This window comes from Nerophis ophidion, linkage group LG13, assembly GCF_033978795.1.
Source record: "Nerophis ophidion isolate RoL-2023_Sa linkage group LG13, RoL_Noph_v1.0, whole genome shotgun sequence".
Taxonomy (NCBI): domain Eukaryota; kingdom Metazoa; phylum Chordata; class Actinopteri; order Syngnathiformes; family Syngnathidae; genus Nerophis; species Nerophis ophidion.
Window position 1 is genome coordinate 48,939,867 of NC_084623.1, and position 20,360 is coordinate 48,960,226.

Genomic DNA, 20,360 nt, shown 5'->3' on the forward strand with positions numbered 1-20,360 from the left:
AAGTGACATATGGGGACATTTTTATGAAATTTCACCTTACATATGAGGACCTGTTGAAATATGGGGACATTTTCCATGTCCCCATATTTCCCGCAATGCTATCGTGTTCTAGACCCTCCCAGCATGTTCCCAGACCAAAAATCTCTGAAGTCTTCATTTGTCAAATTTTCAGAAAAAGTGTGTGAAAGTGTGTTTAATTTTTTTGCTCAACTTCGATTTTGCCCCTAGTGGCCATCTTTGCTATTATGACACACACACACACACACTTGTCCTCATATGTCATATGTCCTCATATGTCATGTGGGTCAGAAACTCACACACTCCAACATTTTGAAAAACCTCTAATCATTACAGCAATAAACATACTTTTGAAATCTAAATCAAATAACACATGTTCAACTGATCTGATGATCTCAACCTTTTTTATGTTAGTTTTATCTATTCATTTGGTTTATCTGGAGAGGATTTGGGCAAGACAATTAGTAATAAAGGGATTATGGTGATGATTTAATCGGTTTGATTCAGTATTTTACTGTATTGGGCTTTTTGCTATTATGTTGACTAAAATACAATGCCGCACAATAATTAATTTAAATGTGCCTGAAATGTAGGTTTTTGCATAAATGCCTCCCCCCCCCCACTCCACCCCCTACCAAAAAACCCCAAAAAAACAACCCTCAACTTTGATTGAGACAAAGGCAATAATTCAAATGCAATTCAAACTACATACAGTATTTAATATTTTCAAATGGTTACAATAGCACATGATTTTGGTATTTTTATCTTTGGGACAAATTTTGTATTCAATTGGCGATTGTTTTTGGAGGTATTCATTTTACATGGTGTTCAAGATGGTTACTTCCGCCCACTCTGAAGAGTCTCGGCGTCTGATTGGTCCAATTTTCAGTTAGGCGCTGCCTGATTGGCCGGTGGATGATGTCGGGATCCTAACAGAGGGCTAAATCACTAGTTTATTATTTTCCTCATGGAAGTTATACAGTTCACGTATCACACTTAATATTGAATATATATAAAAAGGGTTTTCCAAAAGGACCACTTATAAGCGAAATACAAAACTTCACACACGATTTTGAGCACAACAGGGCGCTCAGTGAACAGCACTTCCGGGACCTGCATCACCAGAAGGGGGACATCTATCTTGGCCACAAACCATCTTTGACAGTCTTCGACAGCATGGTTGAATCAGGTGAGCATAAAATGGAGTTTAACGTAATTAAATTCACCAATGTTTTTTAACATAGGAAAATAGTTCATTATAAAGAACAGTTAAATGTTTTTTGTTATTAATTGCAACCAGATTTGATTTTATGAGGTTAAATAAAGCATTTCAGTTCTGGGCCAAGGCCAAGGCATTAAAAAAAATTTTTTTTAAAGTTGCATGGAAGATTATAAGTAGCAGTGATTGTCACACACTAGGTGTGGGGAAATTATTCTCTGCATTTGACCCATCACCCTTGATCACTATGCAAGTAAACCTTTTCTTAATTTTAAACAAGACAGACTAGAGTTCTTCAAATTGTTTATACTTTTTGTCAAATACAAATATTTCAAGCTGATAAGCACTGTGGAGTTGGCATGTTACTGATATTGTTACATTAGTACTTTGTTTGAGAAGCTTCATGTCTGCATTGAGCCTAAATTTAACAGTTTTTGAAGGGTTTAGTTCTTTGTTTTATTTCTGTGTCACTGACTTTTTTAATTTTTATGTGTGGATATTTGTTAGGCGCATCAACACATGATATAGACATCGTGTCCAAAAGAAGAGCGAGACGTAATCCTGAGGCTGAAGCCACCGAGTTTATTTGATCTGGATGTGACAAGTCTTGTTTTAAGGCCCAGTGGATCAATGATTGGAAAGGTATGTCTTGTTATGTAACATATCAATGGTAACTGTATCAACATCTCATTTGGATCATTTCCTTACAGTCTAATAGAGGTTGTATTATATGGCTTTAATTAGAAGTGTTTGGAATAACAGCGTTCCACGTTCCAAGAGCTAGCTTCTGTAGCCGAGGATCGGACCGCCAAGTGCCCTGCCTTCGGCTGCCGCCCAGCTCACAATGCACCCGACCTCTATGGCCCCTCGGAGTCTTGTTCACGAGTGAGGGAAGAGTGGATCGTGAGATCGACAGGCGGATCGGTGTGGCGTCTTCGGTAATGCGGACGTTGTACCGATCCGTTGTGGTGAAGAAGGAGCTGAGCCGGAAGGCAAAGCTCTCAATTTACCGGTCGATCTACGTTCCCATCCTCACCTATGGTCATGAGCTTTGGGTCATGACCGAAAGGATAAGATCACGGGTACAAGCGGCCCAAATGAGTTTCCTCCGCCGTGTGGCAGGACTCTCCCTTAGAGATAGGGTGAGAAGCTCTGCCATCCGGGAGGAACTCAAAGTAAAGCCGCTGCTCCTCCACATGGAGAGGAGCCAGATGAAGTGGTTCGGGCATCTGGTCAGGATGCCACCCGAACGCCTCCCTAGGGAGGTGTTTAGGGAACGTCCAACTGGTAGGAGGCCACGGGGAAGACCCAGGACACGTTGGGAAGATTATGTCTCCCGGCTGGCCTGGGAACGCCTCGGGATCCCCCGGGAAGAGCTAGACGAAGTGGCTGGGGAGAGGGAAGTCTGGGCTTCCCTGCTTAGGCTGCTGCCACCGCGACCCAACCTCGGAAAAGCGGAAGATGATGGATGGATGGATGGATGGTATAATATGAAAACGATGTTACTAATGCTGTTACTTTTACCGGTAACGAGTAATCTAATAACTTTTATGTACGCTACAACGCTGTTACGATGCGTTTTATGTAATCTGGCATGCTACTTTTGATGTGATTGTATGTCAACAAGACAGCGTTAGAAGCACAAAAGGGTTAGTGCAGGTAATATCTTTTTACTAATGAAAGCAACCCCCGGAAGTAATTACGAACACGATATCAAATAGAAAGAGGCCTCATCCACACGCAAACAAAACCATTCAACAGAACTATCTTAACTGCCACTGCTAAGCTAAAAAATACAGCTGAACTATTCTGCTATGTCTGGGCGCTGAAGTCTCACGTCACTTGGCAAAAGGCACAGCTTTTTGAAGGCACACACACACTCTGCTCTCATGAAATGTCTCTCAACTGCATATGCTAGATATTTAAAACTTTTCTTTTTCAAGTAACACATTAATTACAAACCCCGTTTCCATATGAGTTGGGAAATTGTGTTAGATGTAAATCCAAACGGAATAATTTTTTTTACAAATAATAATTAACTTAGAATTTCATGGCTGCAATACGTGCCAAAGTAGTTGGGAAAGGGCATGTTCACCACTGTGTTACATCACCTTTTCTTTCAACAACACTCAATAACCGTTTGGGAACTGAGGAAACTAATTGTTGAAGCTTGGAAGGTGGAATTCTTTCCCATTTTTGTTTTATGTAGAGCTTCAGTCCTTCAACAGTCCGGGGTCTCCTCTGTCGTATTTTACGCTTCATAATGCGCCACACATTTTTGATAGGACTGCAGGCCGGCCAGGAAAGTACCTGCACTCTTTTTTATGAAGCTGAACATGTGCTGAATGTGGCTTGGCATTGTCTTGCTGAAATAAGCAGGGGCGTACATGAAAAAGTCGGCGCTTAAATGGCAGCAAATGTTGTTCCAAACAGATGGGTAACTTACAGATGTGTAAGTTACCCATGCCTTGGGCACTAATGCACCCCCATACCATCACAGATGCTGGCTTTTCAACTTTGCGTCGATAACAGTCTGGATGGTTCGCTTCCCCCTTGGTCCGGATGAAACGGTGTCGAATATTTCCAAAAACAATTTGAAATGTGGGCTCGTTAGACCACAGAACACCTTTCCACTTTGCATCAGTCCATCTTAGATGATCTCGGGCCCAGAGAAGCCGGCGGCGTTTCTGGATGTTGATAATTGGCTTTCGCTTTGCATAATAGATCTTTAACTTGCACTTACAGATATAGTGAAGTGAATTATATTTATATAGCGCTTTTCTCTAGTGACTCAAAGCGCTTTACATAGTGAAACCCAATATCTAAGTTACATTTAAAGCAGTGTGGGTGGCACTGGGAGTAGGTGAGTAAAGTGTCTTGCCCAAGGACACAACGGCAGTAACTAGGATGGCGGAAGTGGGAATCGAACCTGCAACCCTCAAGTTGCTGGCACGGCCACTCTACCAACCGAGCTATACCGCCCCAATATAGCAACAAACTGTATTTAGTGACAGTGGTTTTCTGGAGTGTTCCTGAACTCATGTGGTGATATCCTTTAGAGATTGATGTTGGTTTCTGATACAGTGCCGTCTGAGGGATGGAAGGTCACGGTTATTCAATGTTAGTTTCCAGACATGCCGCTTACGTGGAGTGATTTCTCCAGATTCTCTGAACCTTTTGATGATATCATGGAGCGTAGATGTGGAAATCCCTAAATTTCTTGCAATTGCACTTTGAGAAACGTTGTTCTTAAACTGTTTGACTATTTGCTCACACAGTTGTGGACAAAGGGGTGTACCTCGCCCCATCCTTTCCTGTGAAACACTGAGCATTTTTTGGGAAGCTGTTTTTATAGCCAATCATGGCACCCACCTGTTCCAAATTAGCCTTCACACCTGTGGGATGTCCCAAATAAGTGTTTGATGAGCATTTCTTAACTTTATCAGTATTTATTGCCACCTTTCCCAACTTGTTTGTTGCGTGTTGCTGGCATCAAATTCTAAAGTTAATGATTATTTGCACCAAAAAAATGTTTATCAGTTTGAACATGAAATATGTTGTCTTTGTAGCATATTCAACTGAATATGGCTTGAAAAGGATTTGCAAATCATTGTATTCTGTTTATATTTACATCTAACACAATTTCCCAACTCATATGGAAACGGGGTTTGTACTTAATTTAATAATTATTTACATTTATGAAAGAGTAATTCTGTTTGTAATTGAATTTTTAGTCAAGTAACGACTATTATTATTCCTTTTTAAAACAGATATTCCAAACATTGTTAATTGATAAACTGTTTTATCAGGATATGGTGTATTTACTCTTGCATCAATTTAAAAAGGTTCTTTTGTGGTCGAGTACCGAGGGAAGTTCATCTCAAGACATGAGCGGGACAAGAGACAGAAACCCTCTATAAATATCTTTACTATTTATCTGGCATTATATGCTCATAATGTTAACAACAAAAAGTGCTGATAATGTTATAATTAATAAGTTCTAACATTATTTTTATGTGTTTTGTTGCAGACACCAACTGTTGATGTTCTATCTCAACATTCTCCAGACTCATGTGAGCGATAAACCGACTTCATCCCTCCAACAGGTTATTACTTGACTATTTTACTATCCATCCATCCATCCATTTTCTACTACCTGTCCCTTTTTTGGGTTGGCGGGGTGTGCTTGAGCCTATCTGAGCTGCATTCGGGCGGAAGGCGGAGTACACCCTGGACAAGTCGCCACCTCATTACACGGCCAACACAAATAGACAACATTTACACTCACATTCACACACTAGGGCCAATTTAGTGTTGCCAATCAACCTATCCCCAGGTGCATGTCTTTGGAGGTAAGATGAAGCCGGAGTACCCGGAGGGAACCCACGCAGTCACGGGGAGAACATGCAAACTCCACACAGAAAGATCACGAGCCCAGGATTTAACTCAGGACTACTCAGGACCTTCGATTTGTGACGCACATGCACTAACCCCTGTTCCACCGTGCTGCCCTATATCTGCTAAAAACTTGACACAACCTATACTTCAAAATACATTTAATCCTTTTAACCTCTCACAGATCAGTTTATATGACAACATTTTTTTAAGCGTAAATCCATGTTAGTCTGTGGAATTTACAACTCATGTTTAGCAAAACAGATGTTACAGGTCAGCAACATGAATTCTATATGTGATCACTTGTCATGTACTCATATTGTTTGAACTAAAAAAGACTTCAGTGTGTTTCATATAAGGTCCTCATATTTTTCTGAACCACATTAGTGTGTGTTACAATGTTTAATTCAAAGCTTTAAAATGAGTGTTTCAATCCAGGTCCTCATATTTTCTGAACCACATTTTAGTGAATGTTACATTCTTAAATAATAGTCCAAGAGCTAAAACGCTATAATAATCTTTACTGTTTATGTAGAATTATATGCTCAGAATATTATCAACCAAAAGTGGTTGTTAATGTTATAATTAATTAGTTCTTACATTATATTTTTGTGTTTTGTTGCAGACACCAACTGTTGGGGTTCTATCTCAACATTCTCCAGATTCAGATGTGAGCGATAAACCGACTTCATCCCTCCAACAGGTTATTACAAGTCTATTTTTACTATATCTGCTCTAAATGTGACCCAACCTATATTTTGAAAGACATTTATTAATTTTAATCTCTCACAGATCAGTTTATATGACAACATTTTCGTAAGGGTACATCCATGTTAGTCAGTAAGGAGTTTGGAACTCATGTTTAGCAAAACAGGAGATGTTACAAGTCAACAACATACATTCTACATGTGACCACTCGTCATGTCCTTATATTGTTTGAACCAAGAAAGACTTAGGTGTGTTTCCTATAAGGTCCTCATATTTTCTAAACCAGATTAGTGTGTGTTACAATGTTAATGTCCAAGCTTTAAAATGAGTGTCTCAATTCAGGTCCTCATATTTTCTGAACCAGATTTTAGTGTGTTTTATATTCTTAATTAATTGTCTAAGAGCTGAAACTCTGTAATAATCTTTACTATTTATCTGGCATTGTATGCTCAGAGTTTTATCAACAAAAAGTGCTGATAATGTTATAATTAATTAGTTCTGACATTATATTTTTGTGTTTTGTTGCAGAAACCAACTGTTGAGGTTCCATCTCAACATTCTCCAGATTCAGATGTGAGCCATTAACTGACTTCATCCCTCCAACAGGTTATTACATGTCTATTTTTACTATATCTGCTCTAAATTTGACCCAACCTATATTTTGAAAGACATTTATTTATTTTAATCTCTCACAGATCAGTTTATATGACAACTTTTTCGCAAGGGTACATCCATGTTAGTCAGTAGAAAGTTTAGAACTCATGTTTAGCAAAACAGGAGATGTTACAAGTCAACAACATAAATTCTACATGTGAGCACTCGTCATGTCCTTATATTGTTTGAAGCAAGAAAGACTTAGGTGTGTTTCATATAATGTCCTCATATTTTCTGAACCAGAAAATGTGTGTTACAATGTTAATGTCAAAGCTTTAAAATGAGTGTCTCAATTCAGGTCCTCATATTTTCTGAACCAGATTTTTGAGTGTGTTACATTCTTAATGAATTGTCTAAGAGCTGAAACTCTGTAATAATCTTTACCCTTTATCTGGCATTGTATGCTCAGATTTTTATCAACAAAAAGTGGTGATAATGTTATAATTAATTAGTTATGACATTATATTTTTGTGTTTTGTTGCAGAAACCAACTGTTAAGGTTCTATCTCAACATTCTCTAGATTCAGATGACAGCCATAAACCGATTTCATCCCTCCAACAGGTTATTACATGTCTATTTTTACTATATCTGCTCTAAATTTGACCCAACCTATATTTTGAAAAACATTTATTAATTTTAATCTCTCACAGATCAGTTTATATGACAACATTTTCGTAAGGGTACATCCATGTTAGTCAGTAGGGAGTTTGGAACTCATGTTTAGCAAAACAGGAGATGTTACAAGTCAACAACATAAATTCTACATGTGAGCACTCGTCATGTCCTCATATTGTTTGAACCAAGAAAGACCTAGGTGTGTTTCATATAAGGTCCTCATATTTTCTGAACCAGATTAGTGTGTGTTAAAATGTTAATGTCAAAGCTTTAAAATGAGTGTTTCAATTCAGAAAATGCAGTGCATCTTGTTTACAGCCGGTTTCTGCAGCGCTGTTTTCATTGATCAAAGTATTTTTTCGGTGGTCGTGTTTTTGGTACATAACTTGTAAATAGTGCGCAAATAATAGGCTATATATATATAAATACATTCAAACCCCGTTTCCATATGAGTTGGGAAATTGTGTTAGATGTACATATAAACAGGATACAATTATTTGCAAAGAATTTTCAACCCCAATACTGTTGAATATGCTACAAAGACAACATATTTGATGTTAAAACTGCTAAACATTTTTTTTGCAAAGAATTTAGGGATTTTACCATCTACGGTCCGTAAAATTATCAAAAGGTTCAGAGAATCTGGAGAAATCACTGCACGTAAGCGATGTACTGCATTAAAAACCGACATCAGTGTGTAAAAGATATCACCACATGGGCTCAGAAATACTTCAGAAAACCACTGTCAGTTACTACAGTTGGTCGCTACATCTGTAAATGCAAGTTAAAACTCTACTATGCAAAGCAAATGCCATTTATCAACAACACAGAGGAACGCCGCGGGCTTCGCTGGGCCCGAGCTCATCTAAGATGGACTGATGCAAAGTGGAAAAGTGTTCTGTGGTCTGACGAGTCCACATTTCAAATTATATATGGAAATTGTGGACGTGGTGTTCTCCGGAACAAAGAGGAAAATAACCATCCGGCGCAAAGTTCAAAAGCCAGCATGTGTGATGGTATGGGGGTGTATTAGTGCCCAAGGCATGGGTAACTTACACATCTGAGAAGGCACCATTAATGCTGAATGGTCCATACAGGTTTTGGAGCAACATATGTTGTCATCCAAGCAACATTATCATGGACGCCCCTGCTTATTTCAGCAAAACAATGCCAAGCCACGTGTTACAACAGCGTGTCTTCGTAGTAAAAGAGTGTGGGTACTTTCCTTGCCCGCCTGCAGTCCAGACATGTCTCCCATCGAAAATGTGTAGCGCATTATGAAGCGTAAAACACGACAACTTAAGCTGTACATCAAGCAAGAATGGTAAAGAATTCCACTTTCAAAACTTCAACAATTAGTTTCCTCAGTTCCCAAACGTTTATTGAGTGTTGTTAAAAGAAAATGTGATGTAACACAGTGGTGAACATGCCCCTTCCCAACTACTTTGGCACGTGTTTCAGCCATGAAATTCAAAGTTAATTATTATTTGCAAAAAAAAAAAGTTTGAGTTTGAACATCAAATATGTTGTCTTTGTAATGCTTTCAATTGAATATGGGTTGAAAAGGATTTGCAAATCATTGTATTCAGTTTATATTTACATCTAACACAATTTCCCAACTTTTATGGAAACGGGGTTTGTATATATATTAGGGCTGGGCAATGATTAAAATTTTTAATCGAAGTTAATCGCACTATTTCTCTTATTAATCGCGATTAAATGCATTGTATACGCAAAGCCCAATAATGAATTCAAAAGTAGTGTATAGTGCACCTTTATTGGAATATTCTCCCACATGAACAAAAGCGCCAAAACATTTGTTGTGCAAACACAATTTAAATCAGTCCTTGTTAAACAGTAGCAGTTAAATAGCAAATTTTATGAAAATCAACTCAAAAAATGTAAATACAAACATTTAAGCTTATTGCCACTGCCAGGGTATTTAAGTGATCCTGTTTGTTATGGAAAATAAATATAATCTACATACAAATCTCTGAGCCACAATCATAACATCTGAACATGCAATTTCTGAGGTAACAGCAGAAACATTTTTTTTTTTTATCAGGGATCTTATGTTTAAAAAACTTATATTATAGGTAGTGGGCTGTTTTAGGGAATTTTTGATCAAATTATCCGTAGTAGCAATATTAATAATGTTGTGTTTATTCTGCGTAGTGGACTTAAAATAATTATGACCATATCTGTTTGCTTGGTGCTTTGATAAACTGAACGCATATACATGGTACTATATTGTGATGTTATGAGCCAGGAAAAAAAGAACTACCCTACCCAGCATGCAACAGGAGTGACGAGCATGCGCGGTAGCCCGGTATAGGTTGTGTTGCCATGACGGCATCTTGTATGTTGTGATATGCACGCTCTGAAAGCAAACGTTAAGAACTCAGCCAACACTCCTCGTCTGCATTATTCATAAATAGACAGACAACACATATACTCCGCTACTTCACAAAGCACAATATGTTAAATGTTTACTTTTACAGTTTTCTAATTCTTCCTTTCAGATTGACAGCAGGACAAATCGCTGGAAGTAGGTATGTCTCAAGCTTCTTCCACTTGGTCCACTCCAAAGCGGGGTAAATAAATAATCCACATCATTTACTAGAATATTATATTACGTTTTGCACCTTTTCACTGTGTTATAGTCATTATTCCTTCAGTAAGAAATTGTATTTTGTCTCCTTTATGACAGGTGCAAAGGGGAAGAAGTGGAAGCAGTTGAATGACACATGTTGCATTTTGTAACTGGCAACAAAGTACCAGGTAAAAAAGATTGTGAAGCCTGCCTCCATAAAGAACTAGTAGCTCTACAGGACAGAGATTGGCTTGCCATCAAGTACTACATCCATAACAGAATTATATTAAAAAAAGGGAAAAAAAATGTTTTCCCACATCTTCTGTGGTAGTTTGAGTATGTTACCAGCAATTAAAAAAGCAAAATAAACAGCAAGCGTTTTGTATTTATTCCAGATAATTCTTAGCGACAAAATCCACAAAAACAATTCAGTTACACTTAGTCGACAATTACATTTTTACCCATGTTTCTTTTAAACTCTTCTTGGTTTTAGATTACAGTAGCATGGGATTGGGATTTTTTTTTAAATGACAACACATCAACTAAACCAACTCAGGTGGTTTTGTTAAGTCTCTGATGTCATTAGCCTCATATGTCACATGAACCTGAAATCTTTAACACTCTGTGATGTCATGGTTGTCATATTTCACAAACTTGAAATCTTAAACACTCTGTGACGTCATGGTCATCATATGTCACATAAACTTGAAATCTTAAACACTCTGTGACGTCATGGTTGTCATATGTCACATGAACCTGAAATCTTAAACACTCTGTGATGTCATGGTCGTCATATGTCACATAAACTTGAAATCTTAAACACTCTGGTCTTCATTTGTCACCTAAACCTGACAAGTCCTCATATGTACCATAAAAATCAGGTTCAGAAAAAAACAAAAGAGTTGCAAAAATCTCAATAGACCACTGTGTTTCTAAAATTCTGGTTCACTAACCGTCTGATTCCCAGGCCTGTAGGACCATTGGAAAGGCATGTCCCCATATGTCACGTTTTTGTCATAAGTCCTCATATGTCACCCAAACACGTATGTGTGTGTGTGCGCGCGCATGTGCATATGTGTGTGTCTGTAGGTAAATGCATCTTTCTTGAAGTATGTGTGTGTGTGTGAGAGTCTTTATATAAGTGTGAGTGTTTGCATTCGTGTGTGTGTGTGTAAATATGTATTTCTTCGTGTGTTTGAATGTGTGTGTGTGTGTGTGTGTGTCTGTAGGTAAATGTGTCTTGTGTGTGTGTGTCTGTAGGTAAATTTGTCTTGTGTGTGTGTGTGCGTGCGTGTTTCTTTGTGTGTGTATCTATAAGTGTGTCTGTAGGTAAAAGTGTCTTTCTTGACTTAATGTGTGTGTATAATGGTGTATTTCTTTGTGAGTGTGCGTGTGTATTTATAAGTGTGTTTGTAGGTAAGTGTGTGTGTGTGTGTGTGTGTGTGTGTGTGTGTGTGCGCGTGTGTCTGTAGGTAAATGTGTCTTTCTTGATGTGTGTGTGAGTGCGTGTGTGTCTGTAGGTAAATGCATCTTTCTTGAAGAATGTGTGTGTGTGTGTGTGAGAGTCTTTATATAAGTGTGAGTGTTTGTATTCGTGTGTGTGTGTGTATGTGTGTGTAAATATGTATTTCTTCGTGTGTGTGCGTGTGTTTGAATGTGTGTGTGTGTGTCTGTAGGTAAATGTGTCTTGTGTGTGTGTGTTTGTAGGTAAATTTGTCTTGTGTGTGTGTGTGCGTGCGTGTTTCTTTGTGTGTGTATCTATAAGTGTGTCTGTAGGTAAAAGTGTCTTTCTTGACTTAATGTGTGTGTATAATGGTGTATTTCTTTGTGAGTGTGCGTGTGTATTTATAAGTGTGTTTGTAGGTAAGTGTGTGTGTGTGTGTGTGTGTGTGTGCGCGTGTGTCTGTAGGTAAATGTGTCTTTCTTGATGTGTGTGTGAGTGCGTGTGTGTCTGTAGGTAAATGCATCTTTCTTGAAGTATGTGTGTGTGTGTGAGAGTCTTTATATAAGTGTGAGTGTTTGTATTCGTGTGTGTGTGTATGTGTGTGTAAATATGTATTTTTTCGTGTGTGTGCGTGTATTTGAATGTGTGTGTGTGTGTCTGTAGGTAAATGTGTCTTGTGTGTGTGTGTCTGTAGGTAAATTTGTCTTGTGTGTGTGCGTGCGTGCGTGTTTCTTTGTGTGTGTATCTATAAGTGTGTCTGTAGGTAAAAGTGTCTTTCTTGACTTAATGTGTGTGTATAATAGTGTATTTCTTTGTGAGTGTGCGTGTGTATTTATAAGTGTGTTTGTAGGTAAGTGTGTGTGGGTGTGCGCGTGTGTCTGTAGGTAAATGTGTCTTTCTTGATGTGTGTGTGAGTGCGTGCGTGTGTTTGTGTGTGTATGTCTGTGTTTGTAAGTGTGTTTGTGTTTGTGTTTGAAAGTGTGCGTGAGTGTGTTTCTTTGTGTGTGTGTGCATGTGTACTTATAAGTGTGTCTGTAGGTAAATGTGTGTGTGTGTGTGTGTGTGTGTGCATGTGTACTTATAAGTGTGTCTGTAGGTAAATGTGTGTGTGTGTGTGTAAATATATGTTTCTTGTTCTGTGTGCATGTGTATTTATAAGTGTGTCTGTAGGTAAATGTGTGTGCGTGTGTGTGTTTGTATGTGTGTGTGCGTGCGTGTGTGTGAGTGTTTGTATCTGTGTGTGTGCGTTGTTTGCGTGTGTGTGTGTGTGTGGTTTTTTTGTGTGTGTCTGGAAATGTATCAGTAGGTAAATGTGTCTTTCTGGATGTGTGTGTGTAAATATTTGTGTTTTTTAGTGTATGTGCGTGTGTATGTGTAAGTGTGTCTGTCGATAAATGTGTCTTTCTGAATGTGTGTGTAAATGTGTGTTCATTTGTGAGTGTGTATGTGTGTGTAAATGTGTGTTTTTTTGTTTTTTGGGTGAGTATCTGTAAGTATGTCTGTAGGTAAAAGTGTGTTTCTTGATAAGTGTGTGTGTGTGTGTGTGTGTGTGTGCGTGAGTGTGTTTCTTTCTGTGTGTGCATGTGTACTTATAAGTGTGTCTGTAGGTAAATGTGTGTGTGTGTGAATGTGTGTGTGTGCATGTGTACTTATAAGTGTGTCTGTAGCTAAATGTGTGTGTGTGTGTGTGTGTGTGTGTGTAAATATGTGTTTCTTGTTCTGTGTGCATGTGTATTTATAAGTGTGTCTGTAGGTAAATGTGTGTGCGTGTGTGTGTTTGTATGTGTGTGTGTGTGTGGGTGTGTGAGTGTGTGCGTGTGTTTGTGTACGTGTGTGTGTGTGAGTGTTTGTATCTGTGTGTGTGTGTTGTTTGCGCGTGTGTGTGTGTGTGGTTTTTTTGTGTGTATCCTGAAATGTATCAGTAGGTAAATGTGTCTTTCTGGATGTGTGTGTGTAAATGTTTGTGTTTTATAGTGTATGTGCGTGTGTATATGTAAGTGTGTCTGTCGATAAATGTGTCTTTCTGAATGTGTGTGTAAATGTGTGTTTATTTGTGAGTGTGTATGTATGTGTAAATGTGTGTTTTTTTGTTTTTTGGGTGTGTACCTGTAAGTATGTCTGTAGGTAAAAGTGTGTTTCTTGATAAGTGTGTGTGTGTGTGTGTGTGTGTGTGTGCGTGAGTTTGTTTCTTTCTGTGTGTGCATGTGTACTTATAAGTGTGTCTGTAGGTAAATGTGTGTGTGTGTGTGTGCATGTGTACTTATAAGTGTGTCTGTAAGTAAATGTGTGTGAGTGTGTAAATATATGTTTCTTGTTCTGTGTGCATGTGTATTTACAAGTGTGTCTGTAGGGAAATGTGTGTGCGTGTGTGTGTTTGTATGTGTGTGTGCGTGTGTGTGAGTGTGTGCGTGTGTTTGCGTACGTGTGTGTGTGCGTTGTTTGCGTGAGTGTGTGTGTGTGATTTTTGTGTGTATATCTGGAAATGTATCAGTAGGTAAATGTGTCTTTCTGGATGTGTGTGTGTAAATGTTTGTGTTTTTTAGTGTATGTGCGTGTGTATATGTAAGTGTGTCTGTCGATAAATGTGTCTTTCTGAATGTGTGTGTAAATGTGTGTTTATTTGTGAGTGTGTATGTGTGTGTAAATGTGTGTTTTTTTGGTTTTTGGGTGTGTATCTGTAAGTATGTCTGGAGGTAAAAGTGTGTTTCTTGATAAGTGTGTGTGTGTGTGTGTGTGTGTGTGTGTGTGTGTGTGCGTGAGTGTGTTTCTTTCTGTGTGTGCATGTGTACTTATAAGTGTGTCTGTAGGTAAATGTGTGTGTGTGTGTGCATGTGTACTTATAAGTGTGTCTATAGGTAAATGTGTGTGTGTGTGTGTGTGTAAATATATGTTTCTTGTTCTGTGTGCATGTGTACTTATAAGTGTGTCTGTAGGTAAATGTGTGTGTGTGTGTAAATATATGTTTCTTGTTCTGTGTGCATGTGTATTTATAAGTGTGTCTGTAGGTAAATGTGTGTGTGTGTGTGCATGTGTACTTATAAGTGTGTCTGTAGGTAAATGTGTGTGTGTGTGTGTGTGTGTGTGTAAATATATGTTTCTTGTTCTGTGTGCATGTGTACTTATAAGTGTGTCTGTAGGTAAATGTGTGTGTGTGTGAGTGTGTGTAAATATATGTTTCTTGTTCTGTGTGCATGTGTACTTATAAGTGTGTCCGTAGGTAAATGTGTGTGTGTGTGTGTGTGTACTTATAAGTGTGTCTGTAGGTAAATGTGTGTGTGTGTGTGTGTGTAAATATATGTTTCTTGTTCTGTGTGCATGTGTACTTATAAGTGTGTCTGTAGGTAAATGTGTGTGTGTGTGTGCATGTGTACTTATAAGTGTGTCTGTAGGTAAATGTGTGTGTGTGTGTGTGTGTAAATATATGTTTCTTGTTCTGTGTGCATGTGTACTTATAAGTGTGTCTGTAGGTAAATGTGTGTGTGTGTGTGTAAATATATGTTTCTTGTTCTGTGTGCATGTGTATTTATAAGTGTGTCTGTAGGTAAATGTGTGTGTGTGTGTGTGTGTGTGTGTGTAAATATATGTTTCTTGTTCTGTGTGCATGTGTACTTATAAGTGTGTCTGTAGGTAAATGTGTGTGTGTGTGAGTGTGTGTAAATATATGTTTCTTGTTCTGTGTGCATGTGTACTTATAAGTGTGTCCGTAGGTAAATGTGTGTGTGTGTGTGTGTGTACTTATAAGTGTGTCTGTAGGTAAATGTGTGTGTGTGTGTGTGTGTAAATATATGTTTCTTGTTCTGTGTGCATGTGTATTTATAAGTGTGTCTGTAGGTAAATGTGTGTGTGTGTGTGCATGTGTACTTATAAGTGTGTCTGTAGGTAAATGTGTGTGTGTGTGTGTGTGTGTAAATATATGTTTCTTGTTCTGTGTGCATGTGTACTTATAAGTGTGTCTGTAGGTAAATGTGTGTGTGTGTGTGTAAATATATGTTTCTTGTTCTGTGTGCATGTGTATTTATAAGTGTGTCTGTAGGTAAATGTGTGTGCGTGTGTGTGTTTGTATGTGTGTGTGCGTGTGTGTGAGTGTGTGCGTGTGTGTGTGTACGTGTGTGTGTGTGAGTGTTTGTATGTGCGTGTGTGCGTTGTTTGCGTGTGTGTGTGTGTGTGGTTTTTTTGTGTGTATCTGGAAATGTATCAGTAGGTAAATCTGTCTTTCTGGATGTGTGTGTGTAAATGTTTGTGTTTTTTAGTGTATGTGCGTGTGTAAATGTAAGTGTGTCTGTCGATAAATGTGTATTTCTGAATGTGTGTGTAAATGTGTGTTTATTTGTGAGTGTGTATGTATGTGTAAATGTGTGTTTTTTTGTTTTTTGGGTGTGTATCTGTAAGTATGTCTGTAGGTAAAAGTGTGTTTCTTGATAAGTGTGTGTGTGTGTGTGTGTGTGTGTGTGTGTGTGTGTGTGTGTGTGTGTGTAAATGTATGTTTCTTGTTGTGTGTGTGTGTGTGCATCTGTAAGTGTGTCTTTAGGTAAACGTGTCTTTCTGAATGTGTGTGTGTGTGTGTGGTTTTTTTGTGTGTATCTGGAAATGTATCAGTAGGTAAATCTGTCTTTCTGGATGTGTGTGTGTAAATGTTTGTGTTTTTTAGTGTATGTGCGTGTGTAAATGTAAGTGTGTCTGTCGATAAATGTGTATTTCTGAATGTGTGTGTAAATGTGTGTTTATTTGTGTGTGTGCATGTGTATTTCAAATGAACAGAGGCTGGCTTTTCAACTTTGCGCCTAGAACAGTCCGGGGACTCCGTTGTGGTATTTTAAGCTTCAAATTGCACCACACAGTTTCAATGGGACACAGGTCTGGACTACTGGCAGGCCAGGAAAGTACCCGCACTCTTTCACTATGAAGCCACGGGGTTGTAAGACGTTGGCTTGGCATTGTCTTGCTGAAATAAGCAGGGGCGTCCATGATAACGTTGCTTGGATGGCAACATATGTTGCTCCAAAACCTGTATGTACATTTCAGCATTAATGGTGCCCTCACAGATGTGTAAGTTACCCATGCCTTGGGCACTAATACACCCCCATACCATCACAGATGCTGGCTTTTGAACTTTGTGCCTAAAACAATCCGGATGGTTGTTTTCTTTTTTGGTCCAGAGGACACTACGTCTGCAGTTTCCCCAAAAAATTTAAAATGTGGACTTGTCAGACCACAGAACACTTTTCCACTTTGCATCAGTCCATCCTAGTTGAGCTTGGGCCCATCGGCATTTCTGGGTGTTGTTGATAAATGGCTTTGGTTTTGCCTTTGCATAGTAGAGTTTAACTTTCACTTACAGATGTAGCGACGAACTGCAGTTACTGACAGTGGTTTTCTGATGTGTTCCTGAACCCATGTGTTGATATCCTTTACACACTGATGTTGCTTTTTGATGCAGTACCGCCTGAGGGATCGAAGGTCAGGGGCATTCCATGTTGGTTTTCTGCCCTGCTGCTTACGTGCAGTGATTTCTCCAGATTTTCTGAAGCTTTTGATGATATCACGTACCGTAGATGGTGAAATCCCTAAATTCCATGAAATAGCTGGTTGAGAAATGTTGTTCTTAAACTGTTTGACAATTTCCTCACGCATTTTCTCACAAAGTGTTGACCCTCGCCCCATCCTTGTTTGTGAATGACTGAGCATTTCATGCAAGCTGCTTTTATACTCAATCATGGCACCCACCTGTTCCCAATTGGCCTGTTCACCTGTGGGATGTTCCAAATAAGTGTTGGATGAGCATTCCTCAACTTTCTCAGTCTTTTTTGCCACTTGTTACAGCTTTCATGAAACATGTTGCAGCCATCAAATTCCAAATGAGCTAATGTTTGCAAAAAATAACAAGGTTTTGCAGTTCGGACGTTGAGTATCTTGTCTTTGCAGTCTATTCAAGTGAATATAAGTTAAAAAGGATTAGCAAATCATCATATTCTGTTTTTATTTACGAATTCCACAACATGCCAACTTTTTGTGTATAGGTCATGGCTTGTAAATGAGCATTGTTTGCTGTTTAAAAAAAAATGTTTTAAAGGACCTTATAGGCAGATTAGATGAATCTCAATACTTGTATTGTTAACCGCTTCTTGCTTGCAGTATTTTACGATTTAGGTTGCACAGAAAAGAGAAAAAACGATCCTTAATGATGACCAAAAATCCCCCCAAAAGTGCAGTTTTCCTTGGAATCGTTCTGTTCAGGAGTAACCAACGGGCACCAGGTCGTCCGTAAGGACCAGATCAGTCGCCCGCTGGCCTGTTCTAAAAATAGCTCAAATAGCAGCACTTACCAATGAGCTGCCTCTTTTTTTTAAATTGTATTTATTTACTAGCAAGCTGGTCTCGCTTTGCTCGACATTTTTAATTCTAAGAGAGACAAAACTCAAATAGGATTTGAAAATCCAAGAAAATATTTTAAAGACTTGATCTTCACTTGTTTAAATAAATTCATTTTTTTTTACTTTGCTGCTTATAACTTTCAGAAAGACAATTTTAGAGAAAAAATACAACCTTAAAAATGATTTTAGAATTTTTAAACACATATACCTTTTTACCTTTTCAATTCCTTCCTTTTCTTTCCTGACAATTTAAATCAATGTTCAAGTATTTTTTTTTTTTATTGGAAAGAATTATAAATACATTTTAATTAAATTTTTCATTTTAGCTTCTGTTTTTTCGACGAAGAATATTTGTGAAATATTTCTTCAAACTTATTATGATTAATATAAAAAAAAATACATATTCTGGCAAATCTAGAAAATCTGTCGAATCAAATTTAAATCTTATTTCAAAGTCTTTTGATTTAAAAAAAAAATGTTGTTCTGCAAAATCTAGAAGAAAAAAGGATTTGTCTTTGTTACAAATATAGTTTGGTCCAATTTGTTATATATTCTAACAGCGTGCAGATTGGATTTTAACCTATTTAAAAAATATCATCAAAATTCTAAAATTAATCTTAATCAGGAAAAATTACTAATGATGTTCCAAAAATATATTTTTTTATTTTTTCAAAAAGATTCAAATTAGCTAGTTTTTCTCTATTTTTTTCGGTTGAATTTTGAATTTTAAAAAGTCGAAATTGAAGATAAACTACGTTTCATAATTTAATTTTCATTTTTTTCCTGTTTTCTCCTCTTTTAACCGTTCAATTAAGTGTTTTTTTTCCTCATTTATTCTCTACAAAAAACCTTCTGTAAAAGGTAAAAAAAATGTACGACGGAATGACAGACAGAAATACCTGTCAGGCTTTCCCCTGACAGTTTTCTGTGTTTTAGTTTTTGCCTCTGCATTTCTCTGTTTCATCTGTTTAGTATTTCCTGTCTTTTAGTTCCTGTCTAGTGCTCTTATTTTGTCAGCTTCCTGTCTTGTTTCCTGAGTGCTGCGTTCCTCCTCAGTGTGTTTAGTATTTCCTGTCCTTAGTTCCCGTCTAGTGCTCTTATTTTGTCAGCTTCCTGTCTTGTTCCCTGAGTGCTGCGTTCCCCTTCAGCTGCGGCTGATTGGCATCTGGCCACACCTGTTACCAATCAGCCCGCTCCTATAAGTACCTCCTTTTGTCTTGTGTCAGTGGCTGGATCATTGTATGTCATTTGTATTGTCCTTGCCTCATGTCACTCTTGTGTCTTTGCTACCTGTCGAGTCTGGCATCATTTCAGCTATTACTTGTCGTGCTACGTCTTGTCCTGGTCGTCGTAGCGGTAAGCTGTTTTCGTTAGCCATAGCTATTTCCGGTTTTTCTGTTTGTTATCCTCTAGCTTCCATGCTAAAGTTCCTTTTTGTTTCTTGTTAGCTTCTATGCTAAAGGCCTTTTGTTTCATTTACCCGCGCTTTTAGTTTCAACCCTTTGTTTGGTTTTGTCTTAGTATTTATATCAAAATCATGTTTGTTCACTCCATGCCTGCCTCCATCTCTGCATCTTGGGGTTCGTCAATAAATAACTCTGACAATACCCATTTTTTAATATATATATAGATTTATTTATTAAAGGTAAATTGAGCAAATTGGCTATTTCTGGCAATTTATTTAAGTGTGTATCAAACTGGTAGTCCTTCGCATTAATCAGTACCCAAGAAGTAGCTCTTGGTTTCAAAAAGGTTGGTGACCCCTGGTTCTTTTGTTTTAGCTGCAGCCCCTCATGTCCTTCACAAGTTCACCCGCGACTTCAGCAGGTGGTTGTCGGCCTTTGCTGCAGTCACTCTTTCACGAGCGACTCCGCCGCGCTAACAATCGTTACGGCTTTGATGGATGTGCCAGTAGGCCGGCGCGGGTGTCGCTGAGCCGTCATCTTCCAGCTACGGCAGGTGATGAAAAGCCGCTCGCATGTATTCCAAACGGCTCCTCCTCCTTCGTCGTTTTCCATCGTTCGCGCTCATCCATCCGCCTCTCCAGCTCCTCTTCAACCACGTTTGAGTCCTCCATTTTTCACTTGGCCTTTTTCACCCGCCCCCAAACCACCCAACCCCCCACCCCCCTACCTGAGCTCTCATTACTTGTCTGCCTCTCTCCCAGTGACAACACAGTCACATGTTCTTCCCCTCTTGCATCCTGTTGAAAGTTTGATCCCGCTCGCTCCACCTGCATCTTGTCGCCTACAGTTTATCAGCAGATCCCCAAAATTTTAAGAAAAATAAATGCATTATCCCACTCGTGCCGGAGAGCATACTTGCCAACCTTGAGTCACATG

General features: G+C 38.4%; 2 long non-coding RNA genes across 2 annotated transcripts; both read left to right on the plus strand.

Annotated features, from left to right (window-relative positions):
* Window positions 1-1,106: 1,106 nt before the first annotated feature.
* On the plus strand, window positions 1,107-7,150 carry LOC133564982 (uncharacterized). The gene is made up of 5 exons (XR_009809397.1): window positions 1,107-1,207; window positions 1,745-1,879; window positions 5,268-5,343; window positions 6,258-6,335; window positions 6,869-7,150. It is a non-coding gene; the product is annotated as an uncharacterized LOC133564982 (long non-coding RNA).
* Window positions 7,151-10,129: 2,979 nt separating this feature from the next.
* Window positions 10,130-10,574, plus strand: LOC133564983 (uncharacterized). The gene is made up of 2 exons (XR_009809398.1): window positions 10,130-10,204; window positions 10,321-10,574. It is a non-coding gene; the product is annotated as an uncharacterized LOC133564983 (long non-coding RNA).
* The last annotated feature ends 9,786 nt before the right edge of the window (window positions 10,575-20,360 follow it).